Raw genomic sequence first — 25,458 nt, 5'->3', positions numbered from 1 at the left:
GTGCACTTGACTCTTCTCACAAACTCCATTGAAGAGGCTCCAGTGGCGCAATCGGTCAGCGCGCGGTACTTATAAGACAGTATTCAGCAGAGTGATGCCGAGGATGTGAGTTCGAGCCTCACCTGGAGCACAGAAGTTTTAACCTGAACGTCAGTCACAGAGATACTCTGAACATGATGACACTCCACATGACTGACTTTCCGCATTCAGACGGGATTGTTGACGAAAACCAAACATATATCAGTGCACATGTGATGCTCATTACCCTCATTGAGCACACCTCCGTTAATGATAAGCTTTAGGCGAATGACATGCTCAGGTGTAAATAAAGATGTATTGTAATGAGTATCTTTCCTATGAGAAGGCCATCTTGTGCTGTTGAAGACTCACTGCTGCCCTTCCGAAACACCACTAGATCGACCAATTTGGTCCAGCTGTGGCCTGCATCACCTCAGGAGCACCTGACACCATGCCGCCTTCAACTATAGTCAGGCTTAGGGGCAAGGTGACAGGATAGAGTTAGTGCACTTGACTCTTCTCACAAACTCCATTGAAGAGGCTCCAGTGGCGCAATCGGTCAGCGCGCGGTACTTATAAGACAGTATTCAGCAGAGTGATGCCGAGGATGTGAGTTCGAGCCTCACCTGGAGCACAGAAGTTTTAACCTGAACGTCAGTCACAGAGATACTCTGAACATGATGACACTCCACATGACTGACTTTCCGCATTCAGACGGGATTGTTGACGAAAACCAAACATATATCGATGCTCATGACCCTCATTGAGCACACCTCCGTTAATGATAAGCTTTAGGCGAATGACATGCTCAGGTGTAAATAAAGATGTATTGTAATGAGTATCTTTCCTATGAGAAGGCCATCTTGTGCTGTTGAAGACTCACTGCTGCCCTTCCGAAACACCACTAGATCGACCAATTTGGTCCAGCTGTGGCCTGCATCACCTCAGGAGCACCTGACACCATGCTGCCTTCAACTATAGTCAGGCTAAGGGTCAAGGTGACGGGATAGAGTTAGTGCACTTGACTCTTCTCACAAACTCCATTGAAGAGGCTCCAGTGGCGCAATCGGTCAGCGCGCGGTACTTATAAGACAGTATTCAGCAGAGTGATGCCGAGGATGTGAGTTCGAGCCTCACCTGGAGCACAGAAGTTTTAACCTGAACGTCAGTCACAGAGATACTCTGAACATGATGACACTCCACATGACTGACTTTCCGCATTCAGACGGGATTGTTGACGAAAACCAAACATATATCGATGCTCATGACCCTCATTGAGCACACCTCCGTTAATGATAAGCTTTAGGCGAATGACATGCTCAGGTGTAAATAAAGATGTATTGTAATGAGTATCTTTCCTATGAGAAGGCCATCTTGTGCTGTTGAAGACTCACTGCTGCCCTTCCGAAACACCACTAGATCGACCAATTTGGTCCAGCTGTGGCCTGCATCACCTCAGCAGCACCTGACACCATGCCGCCTTCAACTATAGTCAGGCTAAGGGTCAAGGTGACGGGATAGAGTTAGTGCACTTGACTCTTCTCACAAACTCCATTGAAGAGGCTCCAGTGGCGCAATCGGTCAGCGCGCGGTACTTATAAGACAGTATTCAGCAGAGTGATGCCGAGGATGTGAGTTCGAGCCTCACCTGGAGCACAGAAGTTTTAACCTGAACGTCAGTCACAGAGATACTCTGAACATGATGACACTCCACATGACTGACTTTCCGCATTCAGACGGGATTGTTGACGAAAACCAAACATATATCGATGCTCATGACCCTCATTGAGCACACCTCCGTTAATGATAAGCTTTAGGCGAATGACATGCTCAGGTGTAAATAAAGATGTATTGTAATGAGTATCTTTCCTATGAGAAGGCCATCTTGTGCTGTTGAAGACTCACTGCTGCCCTTCCGAAACACCACTAGATCGACCAATTTGGTCCAGCTGTGGCCTGCATCACCTCAGCAGCACCTTACACCATGCCGCCTTCAACTATAGTCAGGCTAAGGGTCAAGGTGACGGGATAGAGTTAGTGCACTTGACTCTTCTCACAAACTCCATTGAAGAGGCTCCAGTGGCGCAATCGGTCAGCGCGCGGTACTTATAAGACAGTATTCAGCAGAGTGATGCCGAGGATGTGAGTTCGAGCCTCACCTGGAGCACAGAAGTTTTAACCTGAACGTCAGTCACAGAGATACTCTGAACATGATGACACTCCACATGACTGACTTTCCGCATTCAGACGGGATTGTTGACGAAAACCAAACATATATCGATGCTCATGACCCTCATTGAGCACACCTCCGTTAATGATAAGCTTTAGGCGAATGACATGCTCAGGTGTAAATAAAGATGTATTGTAATGAGTATCTTTCCTATGAGAAGGCCATCTTGTGCTGTTGAAGACTCACTGCTGCCCTTCCGAAACACCACTAGATCGACCAATTTGGTCCAGCTGTGGCCTGCATCACCTCAGGAGCACCTGACACCATGCTGCCTTCAACTATAGTCAGGCTAAGGGTCAAGGTGACGGGATAGAGTTAGTGCACTTGACTCTTCTCACAAACTCCATTGAAGAGGCTCCAGTGGCGCAATCGGTCAGCGCGCGGTACTTATAAGACAGTATTCAGCAGAGTGATGCCGAGGATGTGAGTTCGAGCCTCACCTGGAGCACAGAAGTTTTAACCTGAACGTCAGTCACAGAGATACTCTGAACATGATGACACTCCACATGACTGACTTTCCGCATTCAGACGGGATTGTTGACGAAAACCAAACATATATCGATGCTCATGACCCTCATTGAGCACACCTCCGTTAATGATAAGCTTTAGGCGAATGACATGCTCAGGTGTAAATAAAGATGTATTGTAATGAGTATCTTTCCTATGAGAAGGCCATCTTGTGCTGTTGAAGACTCACTGCTGCCCTTCCGAAACACCACTAGATCGACCAATTTGGTCCAGCTGTGGCCTGCATCACCTCAGCAGCACCTGACACCATGCCGCCTTCAACTATAGTCAGGCTAAGGGTCAAGGTGACGGGATAGAGTTAGTGCACTTGACTCTTCTCACAAACTCCATTGAAGAGGCTCCAGTGGCGCAATCGGTCAGCGCGCGGTACTTATAAGACAGTATTCAGCAGAGTGATGCCGAGGATGTGAGTTCGAGCCTCACCTGGAGCACAGAAGTTTTAACCTGAACGTCAGTCACAGAGATACTCTGAACATGATGACACTCCACATGACTGACTTTCCGCATTCAGACGGGATTGTTGACGAAAACCAAACATATATCGATGCTCATGACCCTCATTGAGCACACCTCCGTTAATGATAAGCTTTAGGCGAATGACATGCTCAGGTGTAAATAAAGATGTATTGTAATGAGTATCTTTCCTATGAGAAGGCCATCTTGTGCTGTTGAAGACTCACTGCTGCCCTTCCGAAACACCACTAGATCGACCAATTTGGTCCAGCTGTGGCCTGCATCACCTCAGCAGCACCTTACACCATGCCGCCTTCAACTATAGTCAGGCTAAGGGTCAAGGTGACGGGATAGAGTTAGTGCACTTGACTCTTCTCACAAACTCCATTGAAGAGGCTCCAGTGGCGCAATCGGTCAGCGCGCGGTACTTATAAGACAGTATTCAGCAGAGTGATGCCGAGGATGTGAGTTCGAGCCTCACCTGGAGCACAGAAGTTTTAACCTGAACGTCAGTCACAGAGATACTCTGAACATGATGACACTCCACATGACTGACTTTCCGCATTCAGACGGGATTGTTGACGAAAACCAAACATATATCGATGCTCATGACCCTCATTGAGCACACCTCCGTTAATGATAAGCTTTAGGCGAATGACATGCTCAGGTGTAAATAAAGATGTATTGTAATGAGTATCTTTCCTATGAGAAGGCCATCTTGTGCTGTTGAAGACTCACTGCTGCCCTTCCGAAACACCACTAGATCGACCAATTTGGTCCAGCTGTGGCCTGCATCACCTCAGGAGCACCTGACACCATGCTGCCTTCAACTATAGTCAGGCTAAGGGTCAAGGTGACGGGATAGAGTTAGTGCACTTGACTCTTCTCACAAACTCCATTGAAGAGGCTCCAGTGGCGCAATCGGTCAGCGCGCGGTACTTATAAGACAGTATTCAGCAGAGTGATGCCGAGGATGTGAGTTCGAGCCTCACCTGGAGCACAGAAGTTTTAACCTGAACGTCAGTCACAGAGATACTCTGAACATGATGACACTCCACATGACTGACTTTCCGCATTCAGACGGGATTGTTGACGAAAACCAAACATATATCGATGCTCATGACCCTCATTGAGCACACCTCCGTTAATGATAAGCTTTAGGCGAATGACATGCTCAGGTGTAAATAAAGATGTATTGTAATGAGTATCTTTCCTATGAGAAGGCCATCTTGTGCTGTTGAAGACTCACTGCTGCCCTTCCGAAACACCACTAGATCGACCAATTTGGTCCAGCTGTGGCCTGCATCACCTCAGCAGCACCTGACACCATGCCGCCTTCAACTATAGTCAGGCTAAGGGTCAAGGTGACGGGATAGAGTTAGTGCACTTGACTCTTCTCACAAACTCCATTAAAAGGCTCCAGTGGCGCAATCGGTCAGCGCGCGGTACTTATAAGACAGTATTCAGCAGAGTGATGCCGAGGATGTGAGTTCGAGCCTCACCTGGAGCACAGAAGTTTTAACCTGAACGTCAGTCACAGAGATACTCTGAACATGATGACACTCCACATGACTGACTTTCCGCATTCAGACGGGATTGTTGACGAAAACCAAACATATATCGATGCTCATGACCCTCATTGAGCACACCTCCGTTAATGATAAGCTTTAGGCGAATGACATGCTCAGGTGTAAATAAAGATGTATTGTAATGAGTATCTTTCCTATGAGAAGGCCATCTTGTGCTGTTGAAGACTCACTGCTGCCCTTCCGAAACACCACTAGATCGACCAATTTGGTCCAGCTGTGGCCTGCATCACCTCAGCAGCACCTTACACCATGCCGCCTTCAACTATAGTCAGGCTAAGGGTCAAGGTGACGGGATAGAGTTAGTGCACTTGACTCTTCTCACAAACTCCATTGAAGAGGCTCCAGTGGCGCAATCGGTCAGCGCGCGGTACTTATAAGACAGTATTCAGCAGAGTGATGCCGAGGATGTGAGTTCGAGCCTCACCTGGAGCACAGAAGTTTTAACCTGAACGTCAGTCACAGAGATACTCTGAACATGATGACACTCCACATGACTGACTTTCCGCATTCAGACGGGATTGTTGACGAAAACCAAACATATATCGATGCTCATGACCCTCATTGAGCACACCTCCGTTAATGATAAGCTTTAGGCGAATGACATGCTCAGGTGTAAATAAAGATGTATTGTAATGAGTATCTTTCCTATGAGAAGGCCATCTTGTGCTGTTGAAGACTCACTGCTGCCCTTCCGAAACACCACTAGATCGACCAATTTGGTCCAGCTGTGGCCTGCATCACCTCAGCAGCACCTTACACCATGCCGCCTTCAACTATAGTCAGGCTAAGGGTCAAGGTGACGGGATAGAGTTAGTGCACTTGACTCTTCTCACAAACTCCATTGAAGAGGCTCCAGTGGCGCAATCGGTCAGCGCGCGGTACTTATAAGACAGTATTCAGCAGAGTGATGCCGAGGATGTGAGTTCGAGCCTCACCTGGAGCACAGAAGTTTTAACCTGAGCGTCAGTCACAGGAGATACTCTGAACATGATGACACTCCACATGACTGACTTTCCGCATTCAGACGGGATTGTTGACGAAAACCAAACATATATCGATGCTCATGACCCTCATTGAGCACACCTCCGTTAATGATAAGCTTTAGGCGAATGACATGCTCAGGTGTAAATAAAGATGTATTGTAATGAGTATCTTTCCTATGAGAAGGCCATCTTGTGCTGTTGAAGACTCACTGCTGCCCTTCCGAAACACCACTAGATCGACCAATTTGGTCCAGCTGTGGCCTGCATCACCTCAGCAGCACCTTACACCATGCCGCCTTCAACTATAGTCAGGCTAAGGGTCAAGGTGACGGGATAGAGTTAGTGCACTTGACTCTTCTCACAAACTCCATTGAAGAGGCTCCAGTGGCGCAATCGGTCAGCGCGCGGTACTTATAAGACAGTATTCAGCAGAGTGATGCCGAGGATGTGAGTTCGAGCCTCACCTGGAGCACAGAAGTTTTAACCTGAACGTCAGTCACAGAGATACTCTGAACATGATGACACTCCACATGACTGACTTTCCGCATTCAGACGGGATTGTTGACGAAAACCAAACATATATCGATGCTCATGACCCTCATTGAGCACACCTCCGTTAATGATAAGCTTTAGGCGAATGACATGCTCAGGTGTAAATAAAGATGTATTGTAATGAGTATCTTTCCTATGAGAAGGCCATCTTGTGCTGTTGAAGACTCACTGCTGCCCTTCCGAAACACCACTAGATCGACCAATTTGGTCCAGCTGTGGCCTGCATCACCTCAGGAGCACCTGACACCATGCTGCCTTCAACTATAGTCAGGCTAAGGGTCAAGGTGACGGGATAGAGTTAGTGCACTTGACTCTTCTCACAAACTCCATTGAAGAGGCTCCAGTGGCGCAATCGGTCAGCGCGCGGTACTTATAAGACAGTATTCAGCAGAGTGATGCCGAGGATGTGAGTTCGAGCCTCACCTGGAGCACAGAAGTTTTAACCTGAACGTCAGTCACAGAGATACTCTGAACATGATGACACTCCACATGACTGACTTTCCGCATTCAGACGGGATTGTTGACGAAAACCAAACATATATCGATGCTCATGACCCTCATTGAGCACACCTCTGTTAATGATAAGCTTTAGGCGAATGACATGCTCAGGTGTAAATAAAGATGTATTGTAATGAGTATCTTTCCTATGAGAAGGCCATCTTGTGCTGTTGAAGACTCACTGCTGCCCTTCCGAAACACCACTAGATCGACCAATTTGGTCCAGCTGTGGCCTGCATCACCTCAGCAGCACCTGACACCATGCCGCCTTCAACTATAGTCAGGCTAAGGGTCAAGGTGACGGGATAGAGTTAGTGCACTTGACTCTTCTCACAAACTCCATTGAAGAGGCTCCAGTGGCGCAATCGGTCAGCGCGCGGTACTTATAAGACAGTATTCAGCAGAGTGATGCCGAGGATGTGAGTTCGAGCCTCACCTGGAGCACAGAAGTTTTAACCTGAACGTCAGTCACAGAGATACTCTGAACATGATGACACTCCACATGACTGACTTTCCGCATTCAGACGGGATTGTTGACGAAAACCAAACATATATCGATGCTCATGACCCTCATTGAGCACACCTCCGTTAATGATAAGCTTTAGGCGAATGACATGCTCAGGTGTAAATAAAGATGTATTGTAATGAGTATCTTTCCTATGAGAAGGCCATCTTGTGCTGTTGAAGACTCACTGCTGCCCTTCCGAAACACCACTAGATCGACCAATTTGGTCCAGCTGTGGCCTGCATCACCTCAGCAGCACCTTACACCATGCCGCCTTCAACTATAGTCAGGCTAAGGGTCAAGGTGACGGGATAGAGTTAGTGCACTTGACTCTTCTCACAAACTCCATTGAAGAGGCTCCAGTGGCGCAATCGGTCAGCGCGCGGTACTTATAAGACAGTATTCAGCAGAGTGATGCCGAGGATGTGAGTTCGAGCCTCACCTGGAGCACAGAAGTTTTAACCTGAACGTCAGTCACAGAGATACTCTGAACATGATGACACTCCACATGACTGACTTTCCGCATTCAGACGGGATTGTTGACGAAAACCAAACATATATCGATGCTCATGACCCTCATTGAGCACACCTCCGTTAATGATAAGCTTTAGGCGAATGACATGCTCAGGTGTAAATAAAGATGTATTGTAATGAGTATCTTTCCTATGAGAAGGCCATCTTGTGCTGTTGAAGACTCACTGCTGCCCTTCCGAAACACCACTAGATCGACCAATTTGGTCCAGCTGTGGCCTGCATCACCTCAGCAGCACCTTACACCATGCCGCCTTCAACTATAGTCAGGCTAAGGGTCAAGGTGACGGGATAGAGTTAGTGCACTTGACTCTTCTCACAAACTCCATTGAAGAGGCTCCAGTGGCGCAATCGGTCAGCGCGCGGTACTTATAAGACAGTATTCAGCAGAGTGATGCCGAGGATGTGAGTTCGAGCCTCACCTGGAGCACAGAAGTTTTAACCTGAGCGTCAGTCACAGGAGATACTCTGAACATGATGACACTCCACATGACTGACTTTCCGCATTCAGACTTTGTCATTGTTGACGAAAACCAAACATATATCAGTGCACATGTGATGCTCATTACCCTCATTGAGCACACCTCCGTTAATGATAAGCTTTAGGCGAATGACATGCTCAGGTGTAAATAAAGATGTATTGTAATGAGTATCTTTCCTATGAGAAGGCCATCTTGTGCTGTTGAAGACTCACTGCTGCCCTTCCGAAACACCACTAGATCGACCAATTTGGTCCAGCTGTGGCCTGCATCACCTCAGGAGCACCTGACACCATGCTGCCTTCAACTATAGTCAGGCTAAGGGTCAAGGTGACGGGATAGAGTTAGTGCACTTGACTCTTCTCACAAACTCCATTGAAGAGGCTCCAGTGGCGCAATCGGTCAGCGCGCGGTACTTATAAGACAGTATTCAGCAGAGTGATGCCGAGGATGTGAGTTCGAGCCTCACCTGGAGCACAGAAGTTTTAACCTGAACGTCAGTCACAGAGATACTCTGAACATGATGACACTCCACATGACTGACTTTCCGCATTCAGACGGGATTGTTGACGAAAACCAAACATATATCGATGCTCATGACCCTCATTGAGCACACCTCCGTTAATGATAAGCTTTAGGCGAATGACATGCTCAGGTGTAAATAAAGATGTATTGTAATGAGTATCTTTCCTATGAGAAGGCCATCTTGTGCTGTTGAAGACTCACTGCTGCCCTTCCGAAACACCACTAGATCGACCAATTTGGTCCAGCTGTGGCCTGCATCACCTCAGCAGCACCTGACACCATGCCGCCTTCAACTATAGTCAGGCTAAGGGTCAAGGTGACGGGATAGAGTTAGTGCACTTGACTCTTCTCACAAACTCCATTGAAGAGGCTCCAGTGGCGCAATCGGTCAGCGCGCGGTACTTATAAGACAGTATTCAGCAGAGTGATGCCGAGGATGTGAGTTCGAGCCTCACCTGGAGCACAGAAGTTTTAACCTGAACGTCAGTCACAGAGATACTCTGAACATGATGACACTCCACATGACTGACTTTCCGCATTCAGACGGGATTGTTGACGAAAACCAAACATATATCAGTGCACATGTGATGCTCATTACCCTCATTGAGCACACCTCCGTTAATGATAAGCTTTAGGCGAATGACATGCTCAGGTGTAAATAAAGATGTATTGTAATGAGTATCTTTCCTATGAGAAGGCCATCTTGTGCTGTTGAAGACTCACTGCTGCCCTTCCGAAACACCACTAGATCGACCAATTTGGTCCAGCTGTGGCCTGCATCACCTCAGGAGCACCTGACACCATGCCGCCTTCAACTATAGTCAGGCTTAGGGGCAAGGTGACAGGATAGAGTTAGTGCACTTGACTCTTCTCACAAACTCCATTGAAGAGGCTCCAGTGGCGCAATCGGTCAGCGCGCGGTACTTATAAGACAGTATTCAGCAGAGTGATGCCGAGGATGTGAGTTCGAGCCTCACCTGGAGCACAGAAGTTTTAACCTGAACGTCAGTCACAGAGATACTCTGAACATGATGACACTCCACATGACTGACTTTCCGCATTCAGACGGGATTGTTGACGAAAACCAAACATATATCGATGCTCATGACCCTCATTGAGCACACCTCCGTTAATGATAAGCTTTAGGCGAATGACATGCTCAGGTGTAAATAAAGATGTATTGTAATGAGTATCTTTCCTATGAGAAGGCCATCTTGTGCTGTTGAAGACTCACTGCTGCCCTTCCGAAACACCACTAGATCGACCAATTTGGTCCAGCTGTGGCCTGCATCACCTCAGCAGCACCTGACACCATGCCGCCTTCAACTATAGTCAGGCTAAGGGTCAAGGTGACGGGATAGAGTTAGTGCACTTGACTCTTCTCACAAACTCCATTGAAGAGGCTCCAGTGGCGCAATCGGTCAGCGCGCGGTACTTATAAGACAGTATTCAGCAGAGTGATGCCGAGGATGTGAGTTCGAGCCTCACCTGGAGCACAGAAGTTTTAACCTGAACGTCAGTCACAGAGATACTCTGAACATGATGACACTCCACATGACTGACTTTCCGCATTCAGACGGGATTGTTGACGAAAACCAAACATATATCGATGCTCATGACCCTCATTGAGCACACCTCCGTTAATGATAAGCTTTAGGCGAATGACATGCTCAGGTGTAAATAAAGATGTATTGTAATGAGTATCTTTCCTATGAGAAGGCCATCTTGTGCTGTTGAAGACTCACTGCTGCCCTTCCGAAACACCACTAGATCGACCAATTTGGTCCAGCTGTGGCCTGCATCACCTCAGCAGCACCTGACACCATGCCGCCTTCAACTATAGTCAGGCTAAGGGTCAAGGTGACGGGATAGAGTTAGTGCACTTGACTCTTCTCACAAACTCCATTGAAGAGGCTCCAGTGGCGCAATCGGTCAGCGCGCGGTACTTATAAGACAGTATTCAGCAGAGTGATGCCGAGGATGTGAGTTCGAGCCTCACCTGGAGCACAGAAGTTTTAACCTGAACGTCAGTCACAGAGATACTCTGAACATGATGACACTCCACATGACTGACTTTCCGCATTCAGACGGGATTGTTGACGAAAACCAAACATATATCGATGCTCATGACCCTCATTGAGCACACCTCCGTTAATGATAAGCTTTAGGCGAATGACATGCTCAGGTGTAAATAAAGATGTATTGTAATGAGTATCTTTCCTATGAGAAGGCCATCTTGTGCTGTTGAAGACTCACTGCTGCCCTTCCGAAACACCACTAGATCGACCAATTTGGTCCAGCTGTGGCCTGCATCACCTCAGCAGCACCTTACACCATGCCGCCTTCAACTATAGTCAGGCTAAGGGTCAAGGTGACGGGATAGAGTTAGTGCACTTGACTCTTCTCACAAACTCCATTGAAGAGGCTCCAGTGGCGCAATCGGTCAGCGCGCGGTACTTATAAGACAGTATTCAGCAGAGTGATGCCGAGGATGTGAGTTCGAGCCTCACCTGGAGCACAGAAGTTTTAACCTGAACGTCAGTCACAGAGATACTCTGAACATGATGACACTCCACATGACTGACTTTCCGCATTCAGACGGGATTGTTGACGAAAACCAAACATATATCGATGCTCATGACCCTCATTGAGCACACCTCCGTTAATGATAAGCTTTAGGCGAATGACATGCTCAGGTGTAAATAAAGATGTATTGTAATGAGTATCTTTCCTATGAGAAGGCCATCTTGTGCTGTTGAAGACTCACTGCTGCCCTTCCGAAACACCACTAGATCGACCAATTTGGTCCAGCTGTGGCCTGCATCACCTCAGCAGCACCTTACACCATGCCGCCTTCAACTATAGTCAGGCTAAGGGTCAAGGTGACGGGATAGAGTTAGTGCACTTGACTCTTCTCACAAACTCCATTGAAGAGGCTCCAGTGGCGCAATCGGTCAGCGCGCGGTACTTATAAGACAGTATTCAGCAGAGTGATGCCGAGGATGTGAGTTCGAGCCTCACCTGGAGCACAGAAGTTTTAACCTGAACGTCAGTCACAGAGATACTCTGAACATGATGACACTCCACATGACTGACTTTCCGCATTCAGACGGGATTGTTGACGAAAACCAAACATATATCAGTGCACATGTGATGCTCATTACCCTCATTGAGCACACCTCCGTTAATGATAAGCTTTAGGCGAATGACATGCTCAGGTGTAAATAAAGATGTATTGTAATGAGTATCTTTCCTATGAGAAGGCCATCTTGTGCTGTTGAAGACTCACTGCTGCCCTTCCGAAACACCACTAGATCGACCAATTTGGTCCAGCTGTGGCCTGCATCACCTCAGGAGCACCTGACACCATGCCGCCTTCAACTATAGTCAGGCTTAGGGGCAAGGTGACAGGATAGAGTTAGTGCACTTGACTCTTCTCACAAACTCCATTGAAGAGGCTCCAGTGGCGCAATCGGTCAGCGCGCGGTACTTATAAGACAGTATTCAGCAGAGTGATGCCGAGGATGTGAGTTCGAGCCTCACCTGGAGCACAGAAGTTTTAACCTGAACGTCAGTCACAGAGATACTCTGAACATGATGACACTCCACATGACTGACTTTCCGCATTCAGACGGGATTGTTGACGAAAACCAAACATATATCGATGCTCATGACCCTCATTGAGCACACCTCCGTTAATGATAAGCTTTAGGCGAATGACATGCTCAGGTGTAAATAAAGATGTATTGTAATGAGTATCTTTCCTATGAGAAGGCCATCTTGTGCTGTTGAAGACTCACTGCTGCCCTTCCGAAACACCACTAGATCGACCAATTTGGTCCAGCTGTGGCCTGCATCACCTCAGCAGCACCTGACACCATGCCGCCTTCAACTATAGTCAGGCTAAGGGTCAAGGTGACGGGATAGAGTTAGTGCACTTGACTCTTCTCACAAACTCCATTGAAGAGGCTCCAGTGGCGCAATCGGTCAGCGCGCGGTACTTATAAGACAGTATTCAGCAGAGTGATGCCGAGGATGTGAGTTCGAGCCTCACCTGGAGCACAGAAGTTTTAACCTGAACGTCAGTCACAGAGATACTCTGAACATGATGACACTCCACATGACTGACTTTCCGCATTCAGACGGGATTGTTGACGAAAACCAAACATATATCGATGCTCATGACCCTCATTGAGCACACCTCCGTTAATGATAAGCTTTAGGCGAATGACATGCTCAGGTGTAAATAAAGATGTATTGTAATGAGTATCTTTCCTATGAGAAGGCCATCTTGTGCTGTTGAAGACTCACTGCTGCCCTTCCGAAACACCACTAGATCGACCAATTTGGTCCAGCTGTGGCCTGCATCACCTCAGCAGCACCTGACACCATGCCGCCTTCAACTATAGTCAGGCTAAGGGTCAAGGTGACGGGATAGAGTTAGTGCACTTGACTCTTCTCACAAACTCCATTGAAGAGGCTCCAGTGGCGCAATCGGTCAGCGCGCGGTACTTATAAGACAGTATTCAGCAGAGTGATGCCGAGGATGTGAGTTCGAGCCTCACCTGGAGCACAGAAGTTTTAACCTGAACGTCAGTCACAGAGATACTCTGAACATGATGACACTCCACATGACTGACTTTCCGCATTCAGACGGGATTGTTGACGAAAACCAAACATATATCGATGCTCATGACCCTCATTGAGCACACCTCCGTTAATGATAAGCTTTAGGCGAATGACATGCTCAGGTGTAAATAAAGATGTATTGTAATGAGTATCTTTCCTATGAGAAGGCCATCTTGTGCTGTTGAAGACTCACTGCTGCCCTTCCGAAACACCACTAGATCGACCAATTTGGTCCAGCTGTGGCCTGCATCACCTCAGCAGCACCTGACACCATGCCGCCTTCAACTATAGTCAGGCTAAGGGTCAAGGTGACGGGATAGAGTTAGTGCACTTGACTCTTCTCACAAACTCCATTGAAGAGGCTCCAGTGGCGCAATCGGTCAGCGCGCGGTACTTATAAGACAGTATTCAGCAGAGTGATGCCGAGGATGTGAGTTCGAGCCTCACCTGGAGCACAGAAGTTTTAACCTGAACGTCAGTCACAGAGATACTCTGAACATGATGACACTCCACATGACTGACTTTCCGCATTCAGACGGGATTGTTGACGAAAACCAAACATATATCGATGCTCATGACCCTCATTGAGCACACCTCCGTTAATGATAAGCTTTAGGCGAATGACATGCTCAGGTGTAAATAAAGATGTATTGTAATGAGTATCTTTCCTATGAGAAGGCCATCTTGTGCTGTTGAAGACTCACTGCTGCCCTTCCGAAACACCACTAGATCGACCAATTTGGTCCAGCTGTGGCCTGCATCACCTCAGCAGCACCTTACACCATGCCGCCTTCAACTATAGTCAGGCTAAGGGTCAAGGTGACGGGATAGAGTTAGTGCACTTGACTCTTCTCACAAACTCCATTGAAGAGGCTCCAGTGGCGCAATCGGTCAGCGCGCGGTACTTATAAGACAGTATTCAGCAGAGTGATGCCGAGGATGTGAGTTCGAGCCTCACCTGGAGCACAGAAGTTTTAACCTGAACGTCAGTCACAGAGATACTCTGAACATGATGACACTCCACATGACTGACTTTCCGCATTCAGACGGGATTGTTGACGAAAACCAAACATATATCGATGCTCATGACCCTCATTGAGCACACCTCCGTTAATGATAAGCTTTAGGCGAATGACATGCTCAGGTGTAAATAAAGATGTATTGTAATGAGTATCTTTCCTATGAGAAGGCCATCTTGTGCTGTTGAAGACTCACTGCTGCCCTTCCGAAACACCACTAGATCGACCAATTTGGTCCAGCTGTGGCCTGCATCACCTCAGCAGCACCTTACACCATGCCGCCTTCAACTATAGTCAGGCTAAGGGTCAAGGTGACGGGATAGAGTTAGTGCACTTGACTCTTCTCACAAACTCCATTGAAGAGGCTCCAGTGGTGCAATCGGTCAGCGCGCGGTACTTATAAGACAGTATTCAGCAGAGTGATGCCGAGGATGTGAGTTCGAGCCTCACCTGGAGCACAGAAGTTTTAACCTGAGCGTCAGTCACAGGAGATACTCTGAACATGATGACACTCCACATGACTGACTTTCCGCATTCAGACGGGATTGTTGACGAAAACCAAACATATATCGATGCTCATGACCCTCATTGAGCACACCTCCGTTAATGATAAGCTTTAGGCGAATGACATGCTCAGGTGTAAATAAAGATGTATTGTAATGAGTATCTTTCCTATGAGAAGGCCATCTTGTGCTGTTGAAGACTCACTGCTGCCCTTCCGAAACACCACTAGATCGACCAATTTGGTCCAGCTGTGGCCTGCATCACCTCAGCAGCACCTTACACCATGCCGCCTTCAACTATAGTCAGGCTAAGGGTCAAGGTGACGGGATAGAGTTAGTGCACTTGACTCTTCTCACAAACTCCATTGAAGAGGCTCCAGTGGCGCAATCGGTCAGCGCGCGGTACTTATAAGACAGTATTCAGCAGAGTGATGCCGAGGATGTGAGTTCGAGCCTCACCTGGAGCACAGAAGTTTTAACCTGAACGTCAGTCACAGAGATACTCTGAACATGATGACACTCCACATGACTGACTTTCCGCATTCAGACGGGATTGTTGACGAAAACCAAACATATATCGATGCTCATGACCCTCATTGAGCACACCTCCGTTAATGATAAGCTTTAGGCGAATGACATGCTCAGGTGTAAATAAAGATGTATTGTAATGAGTATCTTTCCTATGAGAAGGCCATCTTGTGCTGTTGAAGACTCACTGCTGCCCTTCCGAAACACCACTAGATCGACCAATTTGGTCCAGCTGTGGCCTGCATCACCTCAGCAGCACCTTACACCATGCCGCCTTCAACTATAGTCAGGCTAAGGGTCAAGGTGACGGGATAGAGTTAGTGCACTTGACTCTTCTCACAAACTCCATTGAAGAGGCTCCAGTGGTGCAATCGGTCAGCGCGCGGTACTTATAAGACAGTATTCAGCAGAGTGATGCCGAGGATGTGAGTTCGAGCCTCACCTGGAGCACAGAAGTTTTAACCTGAGCGTCAGTCACAGGAGATACTCTGAACATGATGACACTCCACATGACTGACTTTCCGCATTCAGACTTTGTCATTGTTGACGAAAACCAAACATATATCAGTGCACATGTGATGCTCATTACCCTCATTGAGCACACCTCCGTTAATGATAAGCTTTAGGCGAATGACATGCTCAGGTGTAAATAAAGATGTATTGTAATGAGTATCTTTCCTATGAGAAGGCCATCTTGTGCTGTTGAAGACTCACTGCTGCCCTTCCGAAACACCACTAGATCGACCAATTTGGTCCAGCTGTGGCCTGCATCACCTCAGGAGCACCTGACACCATGCTGCCTTCAACTATAGTCAGGCTAAGGGTCAAGGTGACGGGATAGAGTTAGTGCACTTGACTCTTCTCACAAACTCCATTGAAGAGGCTCCAGTGGCGCAATCGGTCAGCGCGCGGTACTTATAAGACAGTATTCAGCAGAGTGATGCCGAGGATGTGAGTTCGAGCCTCACCTGGAGCACAGAAGTTTTAACCTGAACGTCAGTCACAGAGATACTCTGAACATGATGACACTCCACATGACTGACTTTCCGCATTCAGACGGGATTGTTGACGAAAACCAAACATATATCAGTGCACATGTGATGCTCATTACCCTCATTGAGCACACCTCCGTTAATGATAAGCTTTAGGCGAATGACATGCTCAGGTGTAAATAAAGATGTATTGTAATGAGTATCTTTCCTATGAGAAGGCCATCTTGTGCTGTTGAAGACTCACTGCTGCCCTTCCGAAACACCACTAGATCGACCAATTTGGTCCAGCTGTGGCCTGCATCACCTCAGCAGCACCTGACACCATGCCGCCTTCAACTATAGTCAGGCTAAGGGTCAAGGTGACGGGATAGAGTTAGTGCACTTGACTCTTCTCACAAACTCCATTGAAGAGGCTCCAGTGGCGCAATCGGTCAGCGCGCGGTACTTATAAGACAGTATTCAGCAGAGTGATGCCGAGGATGTGAGTTCGAGCCTCACCTGGAGCACAGAAGTTTTAACCTGAACGTCAGTCACAGAGATACTCTGAACATGATGACACTCCACATGACTGACTTTCCGCATTCAGACGGGATTGTTGACGAAAACCAAACATATATCGATGCTCATGACCCTCATTGAGCACACCTCCGTTAATGATAAGCTTTAGGCGAATGACATGCTCAGGTGTAAATAAAGATGTATTGTAATGAGTATCTTTCCTATGAGAAGGCCATCTTGTGCTGTTGAAGACTCACTGCTGCCCTTCCGAAACACCACTAGATCGACCAATTTGGTCCAGCTGTGGCCTGCATCACCTCAGCAGCACCTTACACCATGCCGCCTTCAACTATAGTCAGGCTAAGGGTCAAGGTGACGGGATAGAGTTAGTGCACTTGACTCTTCTCACAAACTCCATTGAAGAGGCTCCAGTGGCGCAATCGGTCAGCGCGCGGTACTTATAAGACAGTATTCAGCAGAGTGATGCCGAGGATGTGAGTTCGAGCCTCACCTGGAGCACAGAAGTTTTAACCTGAACGTCAGTCACAGAGATACTCTGAACATGATGACACTCCACATGACTGACTTTCCGCATTCAGACGGGATTGTTGACGAAAACCAAACATATATCGATGCTCATGACCCTCATTGAGCACACCTCCGTTAATGATAAGCTTTAGGCGAATGACATGCTCAGGTGTAAATAAAGATGTATTGTAATGAGTATCTTTCCTATGAGAAGGCCATCTTGTGCTGTTGAAGACTCACTGCTGCCCTTCCGAAACACCACTAGATCGACCAATTTGGTCCAGCTGTGGCCTGCATCACCTCAGCAGCACCTTACACCATGCCGCCTTCAACTATAGTCAGGCTAAGGGTCAAGGTGACGGGATAGAGTTAGTGCACTTGACTCTTCTCACAAACTCCATTGAAGAGGCTCCAGTGGTGCAATCGGTCAGCGCGCGGTACTTATAAGACAGTATTCAGCAGAGTGATGCCGAGGATGTGAGTTCGAGCCTCACCTGGAGCACAGAAGTTTTAACCTGAGCGTCAGTCACAGGAGATACTCTGAACATGATGACACTCCACATGACTGACTTTCCGCATTCAGACGGGATTGTTGACGAAAACCAAACATATATCGATGCTCATGACCCTCATTGAGCACACCTCCGTTAATGATAAGCTTTAGGCGAATGACATGCTCAGGTGTAAATAAAGATGTATTGTAATGAGTATCTTTCCTATGAGAAGGCCATCTTGTGCTGTTGAAGACTCACTGCTGCCCTTCCGAAACACCACTAGATCGACCAATTTGGTCCAGCTGTGGCCTGCATCACCTCAGCAGCACCTTACACCATGCCGCCTTCAACTATAGTCAGGCTAAGGGTCAAGGTGACGGGATAGAGTTAGTGCACTTGACTCTTCTCACAAACTCCATTGAAGAGGCTCCAGTGGCGCAATCGGTCAGCGCGCGGTACTTATAAGACAGTATTCAGCAGAGTGATGCCGAGGATGTGAGTTCGAGCCTCACCTGGAGCACAGAAGTTTTAACCTGAACGTCAGTCACAGAGATACTCTGAACATGATGACACTCCACATGACTGACTTTCCGCATTCAGACGGGATTGTTGACGAAAACCAAACATATATCGATGCTCATGACCCTCATTGAGCACACCTCCGTTAATGATAAGCTTTAGGCGAATGACATGCTCAGGTGTAAATAAAGATGTATTGTAATGAGTATCTTTCCTATGAGAAGGCCATCTTGTGCTGTTGAAGACTCACTGCTGCCCTTCCGAAACACCACTAGATCGACCAATTTGGTCCAGCTGTGGCCTGCATCACCTCAGCAGCACCTTACACCATGCCGCCTTCAACTATAGTCAGGCTAAGGGTCAAGGTGACGGGATAGAGTTAGTGCACTTGACTCTTCTCACAAACTCCATTGAAGAGGCTCCAGTGGTGCAATCGGTCAGCGCGCGGTACTTATAAGACAGTATTCAGCAGAGTGATGCCGAGGATGTGAGTTCGAGCCTCACCTGGAGCACAGAAGTTTTAACCTGAGCGTCAGTCACAGGAGATACTCTGAACATGATGACACTCCACATGACTGACTTTCCGCATTCAGACTTTGTCATTGTTGACGAAAACCAAACATATATCAGTGCACATGTGATGCTCATTACCCTCATTGAGCACACCTCCGTTAATGATAAGCTTTAGGCGAATGACATGCTCAGGTGTAAATAAAGATGTATTGTAATGAGTATCTTTCCTATGAGAAGGCCATCTTGTGCTGTTGAAGACTCACTGCTGCCCTTCCGAAACACCACTAGATCGACCAATTTGGTCCAGCTGTGGCCTGCATCACCTCAGGAGCACCTGACACCATGCTGCCTTCAACTATAGTCAGGCTAAGGGTCAAGGTGACGGGATAGAGTTAGTGCACTTGACTCTTCTCACAAACTCCATTGAAGAGGCTCCAGTGGCGCAATCGGTCAGCGCGCGGTACTTATAAGACAGTATTCAGCAGAGTGATGCCGAGGATGTGAGTTCGAGCCTCACCTGGAGCACAGAAGTTTTAACCTGAACGTCAGTCACAGAGATACTCTGAACATGATGACACTCCACATGACTGACTTTCCGCATTCAGACGGGATTGTTGACGAAAACCAAACATATATCGATGCTCATGACCCTCATTGAGCACACCTCCGTTAATGATAAGCTTTAGGCGAATGACATGCTCAGGTGTAAATAAAGATGTATTGTAATGAGTATCTTTCCTATGAGAAGGCCATCTTGTGCTGTTGAAGACTCACTGCTGCCCTTCCGAAACACCACGAGATCGACCAATTTGGTCCAGCTGTGGCCTGCATCACCTCAGCAGCACCTGACACCATGCCGCCTTCAACTATAGTCAGGCTAAGGGTCAAGGTGACGGGATAGAGTTAGTGCACTTGACTCTTCTCACAAACTCCATTGAAGAGGCTCCAGTGGCGCAATCGGTCAGCGCGCGGTACTTATAAGACAGTATTCAGCAGAGTGATGCCGAGGATGTGAGTTCGAGCCTCACCTGGAGCACAGAAGTTTTAACCTGAACGTCAGTCACAGAGATACTCTGAACATGATGACACTCCACATGACTGACTTTCCGCATTCAGACGGGATTGTTGACGAAAACCAAACATATATCGATGCTCATGACCCTCATTGAGCACACCTCCGTTAATGATAAGCTTTAGGCGAATGACATGCTCAGGTGTAAATAAAGATGTATTGTAATGAGTATCTTTCCTATGAGAAGGCCATCTTGTGCTGTTGAAGACTCACTGCTGCCCTTCCGAAACACCACTAGATCGACCAATTTGGTCCAGCTGTGGCCTGCATCACCTCAGCAGCACCTGACACCATGCCGCCTTCAACTATAGTCAGGCTAAGGGTCAAGGTGACGGGATAGAGTTAGTGCACTTGACTCTTCTCACAAACTCCATTGAAGAGGCTCCAGTGGCGCAATCGGTCAGCGCGTGGTACTTATAAGACAGTATTCAGCAGAGTGATGCCGAGGATGTGAGTTCGAGCCTCACCTGGAGCACAGAAGTTTTAACCTGAACGTCAGTCACAGAGATACTCTGAACATGATGACACTCCACATGACTGACTTTCCGCATTCAGACGGGATTGTTGACGAAAACCAAACATATATCGATGCTCATAACCCTCATTGAGCACACCTCCGTTAATGATAAGCTTTAGGCGAATGACATGCTCAGGTGTAAATAAAGATGTATTGTAATGAGTATCTTTCCTATGAGAAGGCCATCTTGTGCTGTTGAAGACTCACTGCTGCCCTTCCGAAACACCACTAGATCGACCAATTTGGTCCAGCTGTGGCCTGCATCACCTCAGGAGCACCTGACACCATGCCGCCTTCAACTATAGTCAGGCTTAGGGGCAAGGTGACAGGATAGAGTTAGTGCACTTGACTCTTCTCACAAACTCCATTGAAGAGGCTCCAGTGGCGCAATCGGTCAGCGCGCGGTACTTATAAGACAGTATTCAGCAGAGTGATGCCGAGGATGTGAGTTCGAGCCTCACCTGGAGCACAGAAGTTTTAACCTGAACGTCAGTCACAGAGATACTCTGAACATGATGACACTCCACATGACTGACTTTCCGCATTCAGACGGGATTGTTGACGAAAACCAAACATATATCGATGCTCATGACCCTCATTGAGCACACCTCCGTTAATGATAAGCTTTAGGCGAATGACATGCTCAGGTGTAAATAAAGATGTATTGTAATGAGTATCTTTCCTATGAGAAGGCCATCTTGTGCTGTTGAAGACTCACTGCTGCCCTTCCGAAACACCACTAGATCGACCAATTTGGTCCAGCTGTGGCCTGCATCACCTCAGGAGCACCTGACACCATGCTGCCTTCAACTATAGTCAGGCTAAGGGTCAAGGTGACGGGATAGAGTTAGTGCACTTGACTCTTCTCACAAACTCCATTGAAGAGGCTCCAGTGGCGCAATCGGTCAGCGCGCGGTACTTATAAGACAGTATTCAGCAGAGTGATGCCGAGGATGTGAGTTCGAGCCTCACCTGGAGCACAGAAGTTTTAACCTGAACGTCAGTCACAGAGATACTCTGAACATGATGACACTCCACATGACTGACTTTCCGCATTCAGACGGGATTGTTGACGAAAACCAAACATATATCAGTCCACATGTGATGCTCATTACCCTCATTGAGCACACCTCCGTTAATGATAAGCTTTAGGCGAATGACATGCTCAGGTGTAAATAAAGATGTATTGTAATGAGTATCTTTCCTATGAGAAGGCCATCTTGTGCTGTTGAAGACTCACTGCTGCCCTTCCGAAACACCACTAGATCGACCAATTTGGTCCAGCTGTGGCCTGCATCACCTCAGGAGCACCTGACACCATGCCGCCTTCAACTATAGTCAGGCTTAGGGGCAAGGTGACAGGATAGAGTTAGTGCACTTGACTCTTCTCACAAACTCCATTGAAGAGGCTCCAGTGGCGCAATCGGTCAGCGCGCGGTACTTATAAGACAGTATTCAGCAGAGTGATGCCGAGGATGTGAGTTCGAGCCTCACCTGGAGCACAGAAGTTTTAACCTGAACGTCAGTCACAGAGATACTCTGAACATGATGACACTCCACATGACTGACTTTCCGCATTCAGACGGGATTGTTGACGAAAACCAAACATATATCGATGCTCATGACCCTCATTGAGCACACCTCCGTTAATGATAAGCTTTAGGCGAATGACATGCTCAGGTGTAAATAAAGATGTATTGTAATGAGTATCTTTCCTATGAGAAGGCCATCTTGTGCTGTTGAAGACTCACTGCTGCCCTTCCGAAACACCACTAGATCGACCAATTTGGTCCAGCTGTGGCCTGCATCACCTCAGGAGCACCTGACACCATGCCGCCTTCAACTATAGTCAGGCTTAGGGGCAAGGTGACAGGATAGAGTTAGTGCACTTGACTCTTCTCACAAACTCCATTGAAGAGGCTCCAGTGGCGCAATCGGTCAGCGCGCGGTACTTATAAGACAGTATTCAGCAGAGTGATGCCGAGGATGTGAGTTCGAGCCTCACCTGGAGCACAGAAGTTTTAACCTGAACGTCAGTCACAGAGATACTCTGAACATGATGACACTCCACATGACTGACTTTCCGCATTCAGACGGGATTGTTGACGAAAACCAAACATATATCGATGCTCATGACCCTCATTGAGCACACCTCCGTTAATGATAAGCTTTAGGCGAATGACATGCTCAGGTGTAAATAAAGATGTATTGTAATGAGTATCTTTCCTATGAGAAGGCCATCTTGTGCTGTTGAAGACTCACTGCTGCCCTTCCGAAACACCACTAGATCGACCAATTTGGTCCAGCTGTGGCCTGCATCACCTCAGCAGCACCTTACACCATGCCGCCTTCAACTATAGTCAGGCTAAGGGTCAAGGTGACGGGATAGAGTTAGTGCACTTGACTCTTCTCACAAACTCCATTGAAGAGGCTCCAGTGGCGCAATCGGTCAGCGCGCGGTACTTATAAGACAGTATTCAGCAGAGTGATGCCGAGGATGTGAGTTCGAGCCTCACCTGGAGCACAGAAGTTTTAACCTGAGCGTCAGTCACAGGAGATACTCTGAACATGATGACACTCCACATGACTGACTTTCCGCATTCAGACTTTGTCATTGTTGACGAAAACCAAACATATATCAGTGCACATGTGATGCTCATTACCCTCATTGAGCACACCTCCGTTAATGATAAGCTTTAGGCGAATGACATGCTCAGGTGTAAATAAAGATGTATTGTAATGAGTATCTTTCCTATGAGAAGGCCATCTTGTGCTGTTGAAGACTCACTGCTGCCCTTCCGAAACACCACTAGATCGACCAATTTGGTCCAGCTGTGGCCTGCATCACCTCAGGAGCACCTGACACCATGCCGCCCGCCTTCAACTATAGTCAGGCTTAGGGGCAAGGTGACAGGATAGAGTTAGTGCACTTGACTCTTCTCACAAACTCCATTGAAGAGGCTCCAGTGGCGCAATCGGTCAGCGCGCGGTACTTATAAGACAGTATTCAGCAGAGTGATGCCGAGGATGTGAGTTCGAGCCTCACCTGGAGCACAGAAGTTTTAACCTGAACGTCAGTCACAGAGATACTCTGAACATGATGACACTCCACATGACTGACTTTCCGCATTCAGACGGGATTGTTGACGAAAACCAAACATATATCGATGCTCATGACCCTCATTGAGCACACCTCCGTTAATGATAAGCTTTAGGCGAATGACATGCTCAGGTGTAAATAAAGATGTATTGTAATGAGTATCTTTCCTATGAGAAGGCCATCTTGTGCTGTTGAAGACTCACTGCTGCCCTTCCGAAACACCACTAGATCGACCAATTTGGTCCAGCTGTGGCCTGCATCACCTCAGGAGCACCTGACACCATGCTGCCTTCAACTATAGTCAGGCTAATGGTCAAGGTGACGGGATAGAGTTAGTGCACTTGACTCTTCTCACAAACTCCATTGAAGAGGCTCCAGTGGCGCAATCGGTCAGCGCGCGGTACTTATAAGACAGTATTCAGCAGAGTGATGCCGAGGATGTGAGTTCGAGCCTCACCTGGAGCACAGAAGTTTTAACCTGAACGTCAGTCACAGAGATACTCTGAACATGATGACACTCCACATGACTGACTTTCCGCATTCAGACGGGATTGTTGACGAAAACCAAACATATATCGATGCTCATGACCCTCATTGAGCACACCTCCGTTAATGATAAGCTTTAGGCGAATGACATGCTCAGGTGTAAATAAAGATGTATTGTAATGAGTATCTTTCCTATGAGAAGGCCATCTTGTGCTGTTGAAGACTCACTGCTGCCCTTCCGAAACACCACTAGATCGACCAATTTGGTCCAGCTGTGGCCTGCATCACCTCAGCAGCACCTGACACCATGCCGCCTTCAACTATAGTCAGGCTAAGGGTCAAGGTGACGGGATAGAGTTAGTGCACTTGACTCTTCTCACAAACTCCATTGAAGAGGCTCCAGTGGCGCAATCGGTCAGCGCGCGGTACTTATAAGACAGTATTCAGCAGAGTGATGCCGAGGATGTGAGTTCGAGCCTCACCTGGAGCACAGAAGTTTTAACCTGAACGTCAGTCACAGAGATACTCTGAACATGATGACACTCCACATGACTGACTTTCCGCATTCAGACGGGATTGTTGACGAAAACCAAACATATATCGATGCTCATGACCCTCATTGAGCACACCTCCGTTAATGATAAGCTTTAGGCGAATGACATGCTCAGGTGTAAATAAAGATGTATTGTAATGAGTATCTTTCCTATGAGAAGGCCATCTTGTGCTGTTGAAGACTCACTGCTGCCCTTCCGAAACACCACTAGATCGACCAATTTGGTCCAGCTGTGGCCTGCATCACCTCAGGAGCACCTGACACCATGCTGCCTTCAACTATAGTCAGGCTAAGGGTCAAGGTGACGGGATAGAGTTAGTGCACTTGACTCTTCTCACAAACTCCATTGAAGAGGCTCCAGTGGCGCAATCGGTCAGCGCGCGGTACTTATAAGACAGTATTCAGCAGAGTGATGCCGAGGATGTGAGTTCGAGCCTCACCTGGAGCACAGAAGTTTTAACCTGAACGTCAGTCACAGAGATACTCTGAACATGATGACACTCCACATGACTGACTTTCCGCATTCAGACGGGATTGTTGACGAAAACCAAACATATATCAGTGCACATGTGTTGCTCATTACCCTCATTGAGCACACCTCCGTTAATGATAAGCT

The 25,458-nt window shown here is 47.6% G+C and overlaps 1 protein-coding gene and 50 non-coding genes across 59 annotated transcripts in view; all 51 read left to right on the top strand.

Annotated features, from left to right (window-relative positions):
* rhbdf1b (rhomboid 5 homolog 1b (Drosophila)) overlaps nucleotides 1-25,458 on the top strand; it is a 77,177-nt gene that overhangs the window by 31,747 nt on the left and 19,972 nt on the right. The window lies entirely within an intron of this gene.
* trnai-uau (transfer RNA isoleucine (anticodon UAU)) lies at nucleotides 37-130 on the top strand. The gene is made up of 2 exons: nucleotides 37-74; nucleotides 95-130. It is a non-coding gene; the product is annotated as a tRNA-Ile (tRNA).
* Nucleotides 559-652, top strand: trnai-uau (transfer RNA isoleucine (anticodon UAU)). The gene is made up of 2 exons: nucleotides 559-596; nucleotides 617-652. It is a non-coding gene; the product is annotated as a tRNA-Ile (tRNA).
* On the top strand, nucleotides 1,070-1,163 carry trnai-uau (transfer RNA isoleucine (anticodon UAU)). Its single transcript has 2 exons — nucleotides 1,070-1,107; nucleotides 1,128-1,163. It is a non-coding gene; the product is annotated as a tRNA-Ile (tRNA).
* trnai-uau (transfer RNA isoleucine (anticodon UAU)) lies at nucleotides 1,581-1,674 on the top strand. Its single transcript has 2 exons — nucleotides 1,581-1,618; nucleotides 1,639-1,674. It is a non-coding gene; the product is annotated as a tRNA-Ile (tRNA).
* trnai-uau (transfer RNA isoleucine (anticodon UAU)) lies at nucleotides 2,092-2,185 on the top strand. The gene is made up of 2 exons: nucleotides 2,092-2,129; nucleotides 2,150-2,185. It is a non-coding gene; the product is annotated as a tRNA-Ile (tRNA).
* Nucleotides 2,603-2,696, top strand: trnai-uau (transfer RNA isoleucine (anticodon UAU)). Its single transcript has 2 exons — nucleotides 2,603-2,640; nucleotides 2,661-2,696. It is a non-coding gene; the product is annotated as a tRNA-Ile (tRNA).
* Nucleotides 3,114-3,207, top strand: trnai-uau (transfer RNA isoleucine (anticodon UAU)). The gene is made up of 2 exons: nucleotides 3,114-3,151; nucleotides 3,172-3,207. It is a non-coding gene; the product is annotated as a tRNA-Ile (tRNA).
* On the top strand, nucleotides 3,625-3,718 carry trnai-uau (transfer RNA isoleucine (anticodon UAU)). The gene is made up of 2 exons: nucleotides 3,625-3,662; nucleotides 3,683-3,718. It is a non-coding gene; the product is annotated as a tRNA-Ile (tRNA).
* On the top strand, nucleotides 4,136-4,229 carry trnai-uau (transfer RNA isoleucine (anticodon UAU)). The gene is made up of 2 exons: nucleotides 4,136-4,173; nucleotides 4,194-4,229. It is a non-coding gene; the product is annotated as a tRNA-Ile (tRNA).
* On the top strand, nucleotides 4,646-4,739 carry trnai-uau (transfer RNA isoleucine (anticodon UAU)). The gene is made up of 2 exons: nucleotides 4,646-4,683; nucleotides 4,704-4,739. It is a non-coding gene; the product is annotated as a tRNA-Ile (tRNA).
* Nucleotides 5,157-5,250, top strand: trnai-uau (transfer RNA isoleucine (anticodon UAU)). Its single transcript has 2 exons — nucleotides 5,157-5,194; nucleotides 5,215-5,250. It is a non-coding gene; the product is annotated as a tRNA-Ile (tRNA).
* On the top strand, nucleotides 5,668-5,761 carry trnai-uau (transfer RNA isoleucine (anticodon UAU)). The gene is made up of 2 exons: nucleotides 5,668-5,705; nucleotides 5,726-5,761. It is a non-coding gene; the product is annotated as a tRNA-Ile (tRNA).
* On the top strand, nucleotides 6,180-6,273 carry trnai-uau (transfer RNA isoleucine (anticodon UAU)). The gene is made up of 2 exons: nucleotides 6,180-6,217; nucleotides 6,238-6,273. It is a non-coding gene; the product is annotated as a tRNA-Ile (tRNA).
* trnai-uau (transfer RNA isoleucine (anticodon UAU)) lies at nucleotides 6,691-6,784 on the top strand. Its single transcript has 2 exons — nucleotides 6,691-6,728; nucleotides 6,749-6,784. It is a non-coding gene; the product is annotated as a tRNA-Ile (tRNA).
* trnai-uau (transfer RNA isoleucine (anticodon UAU)) lies at nucleotides 7,202-7,295 on the top strand. Its single transcript has 2 exons — nucleotides 7,202-7,239; nucleotides 7,260-7,295. It is a non-coding gene; the product is annotated as a tRNA-Ile (tRNA).
* trnai-uau (transfer RNA isoleucine (anticodon UAU)) lies at nucleotides 7,713-7,806 on the top strand. Its single transcript has 2 exons — nucleotides 7,713-7,750; nucleotides 7,771-7,806. It is a non-coding gene; the product is annotated as a tRNA-Ile (tRNA).
* Nucleotides 8,224-8,317, top strand: trnai-uau (transfer RNA isoleucine (anticodon UAU)). Its single transcript has 2 exons — nucleotides 8,224-8,261; nucleotides 8,282-8,317. It is a non-coding gene; the product is annotated as a tRNA-Ile (tRNA).
* On the top strand, nucleotides 8,750-8,843 carry trnai-uau (transfer RNA isoleucine (anticodon UAU)). Its single transcript has 2 exons — nucleotides 8,750-8,787; nucleotides 8,808-8,843. It is a non-coding gene; the product is annotated as a tRNA-Ile (tRNA).
* Nucleotides 9,261-9,354, top strand: trnai-uau (transfer RNA isoleucine (anticodon UAU)). The gene is made up of 2 exons: nucleotides 9,261-9,298; nucleotides 9,319-9,354. It is a non-coding gene; the product is annotated as a tRNA-Ile (tRNA).
* Nucleotides 9,783-9,876, top strand: trnai-uau (transfer RNA isoleucine (anticodon UAU)). The gene is made up of 2 exons: nucleotides 9,783-9,820; nucleotides 9,841-9,876. It is a non-coding gene; the product is annotated as a tRNA-Ile (tRNA).
* trnai-uau (transfer RNA isoleucine (anticodon UAU)) lies at nucleotides 10,294-10,387 on the top strand. The gene is made up of 2 exons: nucleotides 10,294-10,331; nucleotides 10,352-10,387. It is a non-coding gene; the product is annotated as a tRNA-Ile (tRNA).
* On the top strand, nucleotides 10,805-10,898 carry trnai-uau (transfer RNA isoleucine (anticodon UAU)). Its single transcript has 2 exons — nucleotides 10,805-10,842; nucleotides 10,863-10,898. It is a non-coding gene; the product is annotated as a tRNA-Ile (tRNA).
* On the top strand, nucleotides 11,316-11,409 carry trnai-uau (transfer RNA isoleucine (anticodon UAU)). Its single transcript has 2 exons — nucleotides 11,316-11,353; nucleotides 11,374-11,409. It is a non-coding gene; the product is annotated as a tRNA-Ile (tRNA).
* On the top strand, nucleotides 11,827-11,920 carry trnai-uau (transfer RNA isoleucine (anticodon UAU)). Its single transcript has 2 exons — nucleotides 11,827-11,864; nucleotides 11,885-11,920. It is a non-coding gene; the product is annotated as a tRNA-Ile (tRNA).
* Nucleotides 12,349-12,442, top strand: trnai-uau (transfer RNA isoleucine (anticodon UAU)). Its single transcript has 2 exons — nucleotides 12,349-12,386; nucleotides 12,407-12,442. It is a non-coding gene; the product is annotated as a tRNA-Ile (tRNA).
* trnai-uau (transfer RNA isoleucine (anticodon UAU)) lies at nucleotides 12,860-12,953 on the top strand. Its single transcript has 2 exons — nucleotides 12,860-12,897; nucleotides 12,918-12,953. It is a non-coding gene; the product is annotated as a tRNA-Ile (tRNA).
* trnai-uau (transfer RNA isoleucine (anticodon UAU)) lies at nucleotides 13,371-13,464 on the top strand. The gene is made up of 2 exons: nucleotides 13,371-13,408; nucleotides 13,429-13,464. It is a non-coding gene; the product is annotated as a tRNA-Ile (tRNA).
* On the top strand, nucleotides 13,882-13,975 carry trnai-uau (transfer RNA isoleucine (anticodon UAU)). The gene is made up of 2 exons: nucleotides 13,882-13,919; nucleotides 13,940-13,975. It is a non-coding gene; the product is annotated as a tRNA-Ile (tRNA).
* trnai-uau (transfer RNA isoleucine (anticodon UAU)) lies at nucleotides 14,393-14,486 on the top strand. Its single transcript has 2 exons — nucleotides 14,393-14,430; nucleotides 14,451-14,486. It is a non-coding gene; the product is annotated as a tRNA-Ile (tRNA).
* Nucleotides 14,904-14,997, top strand: trnai-uau (transfer RNA isoleucine (anticodon UAU)). Its single transcript has 2 exons — nucleotides 14,904-14,941; nucleotides 14,962-14,997. It is a non-coding gene; the product is annotated as a tRNA-Ile (tRNA).
* Nucleotides 15,416-15,509, top strand: trnai-uau (transfer RNA isoleucine (anticodon UAU)). Its single transcript has 2 exons — nucleotides 15,416-15,453; nucleotides 15,474-15,509. It is a non-coding gene; the product is annotated as a tRNA-Ile (tRNA).
* Nucleotides 15,927-16,020, top strand: trnai-uau (transfer RNA isoleucine (anticodon UAU)). Its single transcript has 2 exons — nucleotides 15,927-15,964; nucleotides 15,985-16,020. It is a non-coding gene; the product is annotated as a tRNA-Ile (tRNA).
* trnai-uau (transfer RNA isoleucine (anticodon UAU)) lies at nucleotides 16,453-16,546 on the top strand. The gene is made up of 2 exons: nucleotides 16,453-16,490; nucleotides 16,511-16,546. It is a non-coding gene; the product is annotated as a tRNA-Ile (tRNA).
* On the top strand, nucleotides 16,975-17,068 carry trnai-uau (transfer RNA isoleucine (anticodon UAU)). The gene is made up of 2 exons: nucleotides 16,975-17,012; nucleotides 17,033-17,068. It is a non-coding gene; the product is annotated as a tRNA-Ile (tRNA).
* Nucleotides 17,486-17,579, top strand: trnai-uau (transfer RNA isoleucine (anticodon UAU)). Its single transcript has 2 exons — nucleotides 17,486-17,523; nucleotides 17,544-17,579. It is a non-coding gene; the product is annotated as a tRNA-Ile (tRNA).
* On the top strand, nucleotides 17,997-18,090 carry trnai-uau (transfer RNA isoleucine (anticodon UAU)). Its single transcript has 2 exons — nucleotides 17,997-18,034; nucleotides 18,055-18,090. It is a non-coding gene; the product is annotated as a tRNA-Ile (tRNA).
* Nucleotides 18,509-18,602, top strand: trnai-uau (transfer RNA isoleucine (anticodon UAU)). Its single transcript has 2 exons — nucleotides 18,509-18,546; nucleotides 18,567-18,602. It is a non-coding gene; the product is annotated as a tRNA-Ile (tRNA).
* trnai-uau (transfer RNA isoleucine (anticodon UAU)) lies at nucleotides 19,020-19,113 on the top strand. The gene is made up of 2 exons: nucleotides 19,020-19,057; nucleotides 19,078-19,113. It is a non-coding gene; the product is annotated as a tRNA-Ile (tRNA).
* On the top strand, nucleotides 19,546-19,639 carry trnai-uau (transfer RNA isoleucine (anticodon UAU)). Its single transcript has 2 exons — nucleotides 19,546-19,583; nucleotides 19,604-19,639. It is a non-coding gene; the product is annotated as a tRNA-Ile (tRNA).
* Nucleotides 20,057-20,150, top strand: trnai-uau (transfer RNA isoleucine (anticodon UAU)). The gene is made up of 2 exons: nucleotides 20,057-20,094; nucleotides 20,115-20,150. It is a non-coding gene; the product is annotated as a tRNA-Ile (tRNA).
* trnai-uau (transfer RNA isoleucine (anticodon UAU)) lies at nucleotides 20,568-20,661 on the top strand. Its single transcript has 2 exons — nucleotides 20,568-20,605; nucleotides 20,626-20,661. It is a non-coding gene; the product is annotated as a tRNA-Ile (tRNA).
* On the top strand, nucleotides 21,079-21,172 carry trnai-uau (transfer RNA isoleucine (anticodon UAU)). The gene is made up of 2 exons: nucleotides 21,079-21,116; nucleotides 21,137-21,172. It is a non-coding gene; the product is annotated as a tRNA-Ile (tRNA).
* On the top strand, nucleotides 21,590-21,683 carry trnai-uau (transfer RNA isoleucine (anticodon UAU)). Its single transcript has 2 exons — nucleotides 21,590-21,627; nucleotides 21,648-21,683. It is a non-coding gene; the product is annotated as a tRNA-Ile (tRNA).
* trnai-uau (transfer RNA isoleucine (anticodon UAU)) lies at nucleotides 22,112-22,205 on the top strand. Its single transcript has 2 exons — nucleotides 22,112-22,149; nucleotides 22,170-22,205. It is a non-coding gene; the product is annotated as a tRNA-Ile (tRNA).
* Nucleotides 22,623-22,716, top strand: trnai-uau (transfer RNA isoleucine (anticodon UAU)). Its single transcript has 2 exons — nucleotides 22,623-22,660; nucleotides 22,681-22,716. It is a non-coding gene; the product is annotated as a tRNA-Ile (tRNA).
* Nucleotides 23,134-23,227, top strand: trnai-uau (transfer RNA isoleucine (anticodon UAU)). The gene is made up of 2 exons: nucleotides 23,134-23,171; nucleotides 23,192-23,227. It is a non-coding gene; the product is annotated as a tRNA-Ile (tRNA).
* On the top strand, nucleotides 23,664-23,757 carry trnai-uau (transfer RNA isoleucine (anticodon UAU)). Its single transcript has 2 exons — nucleotides 23,664-23,701; nucleotides 23,722-23,757. It is a non-coding gene; the product is annotated as a tRNA-Ile (tRNA).
* trnai-uau (transfer RNA isoleucine (anticodon UAU)) lies at nucleotides 24,175-24,268 on the top strand. The gene is made up of 2 exons: nucleotides 24,175-24,212; nucleotides 24,233-24,268. It is a non-coding gene; the product is annotated as a tRNA-Ile (tRNA).
* Nucleotides 24,686-24,779, top strand: trnai-uau (transfer RNA isoleucine (anticodon UAU)). The gene is made up of 2 exons: nucleotides 24,686-24,723; nucleotides 24,744-24,779. It is a non-coding gene; the product is annotated as a tRNA-Ile (tRNA).
* On the top strand, nucleotides 25,197-25,290 carry trnai-uau (transfer RNA isoleucine (anticodon UAU)). Its single transcript has 2 exons — nucleotides 25,197-25,234; nucleotides 25,255-25,290. It is a non-coding gene; the product is annotated as a tRNA-Ile (tRNA).

This window comes from Anarhichas minor, unplaced genomic scaffold (genome assembly GCF_050575085.1).
Source record: "Anarhichas minor isolate MPS153535 unplaced genomic scaffold, ASM5057508v1 ptg000017l, whole genome shotgun sequence".
NCBI lineage: Eukaryota > Metazoa > Chordata > Actinopteri > Perciformes > Anarhichadidae > Anarhichas > Anarhichas minor.
Note: the sequence above shows the minus strand (reverse complement) of the source record. Positions and strands in the feature narration are given on the sequence as shown.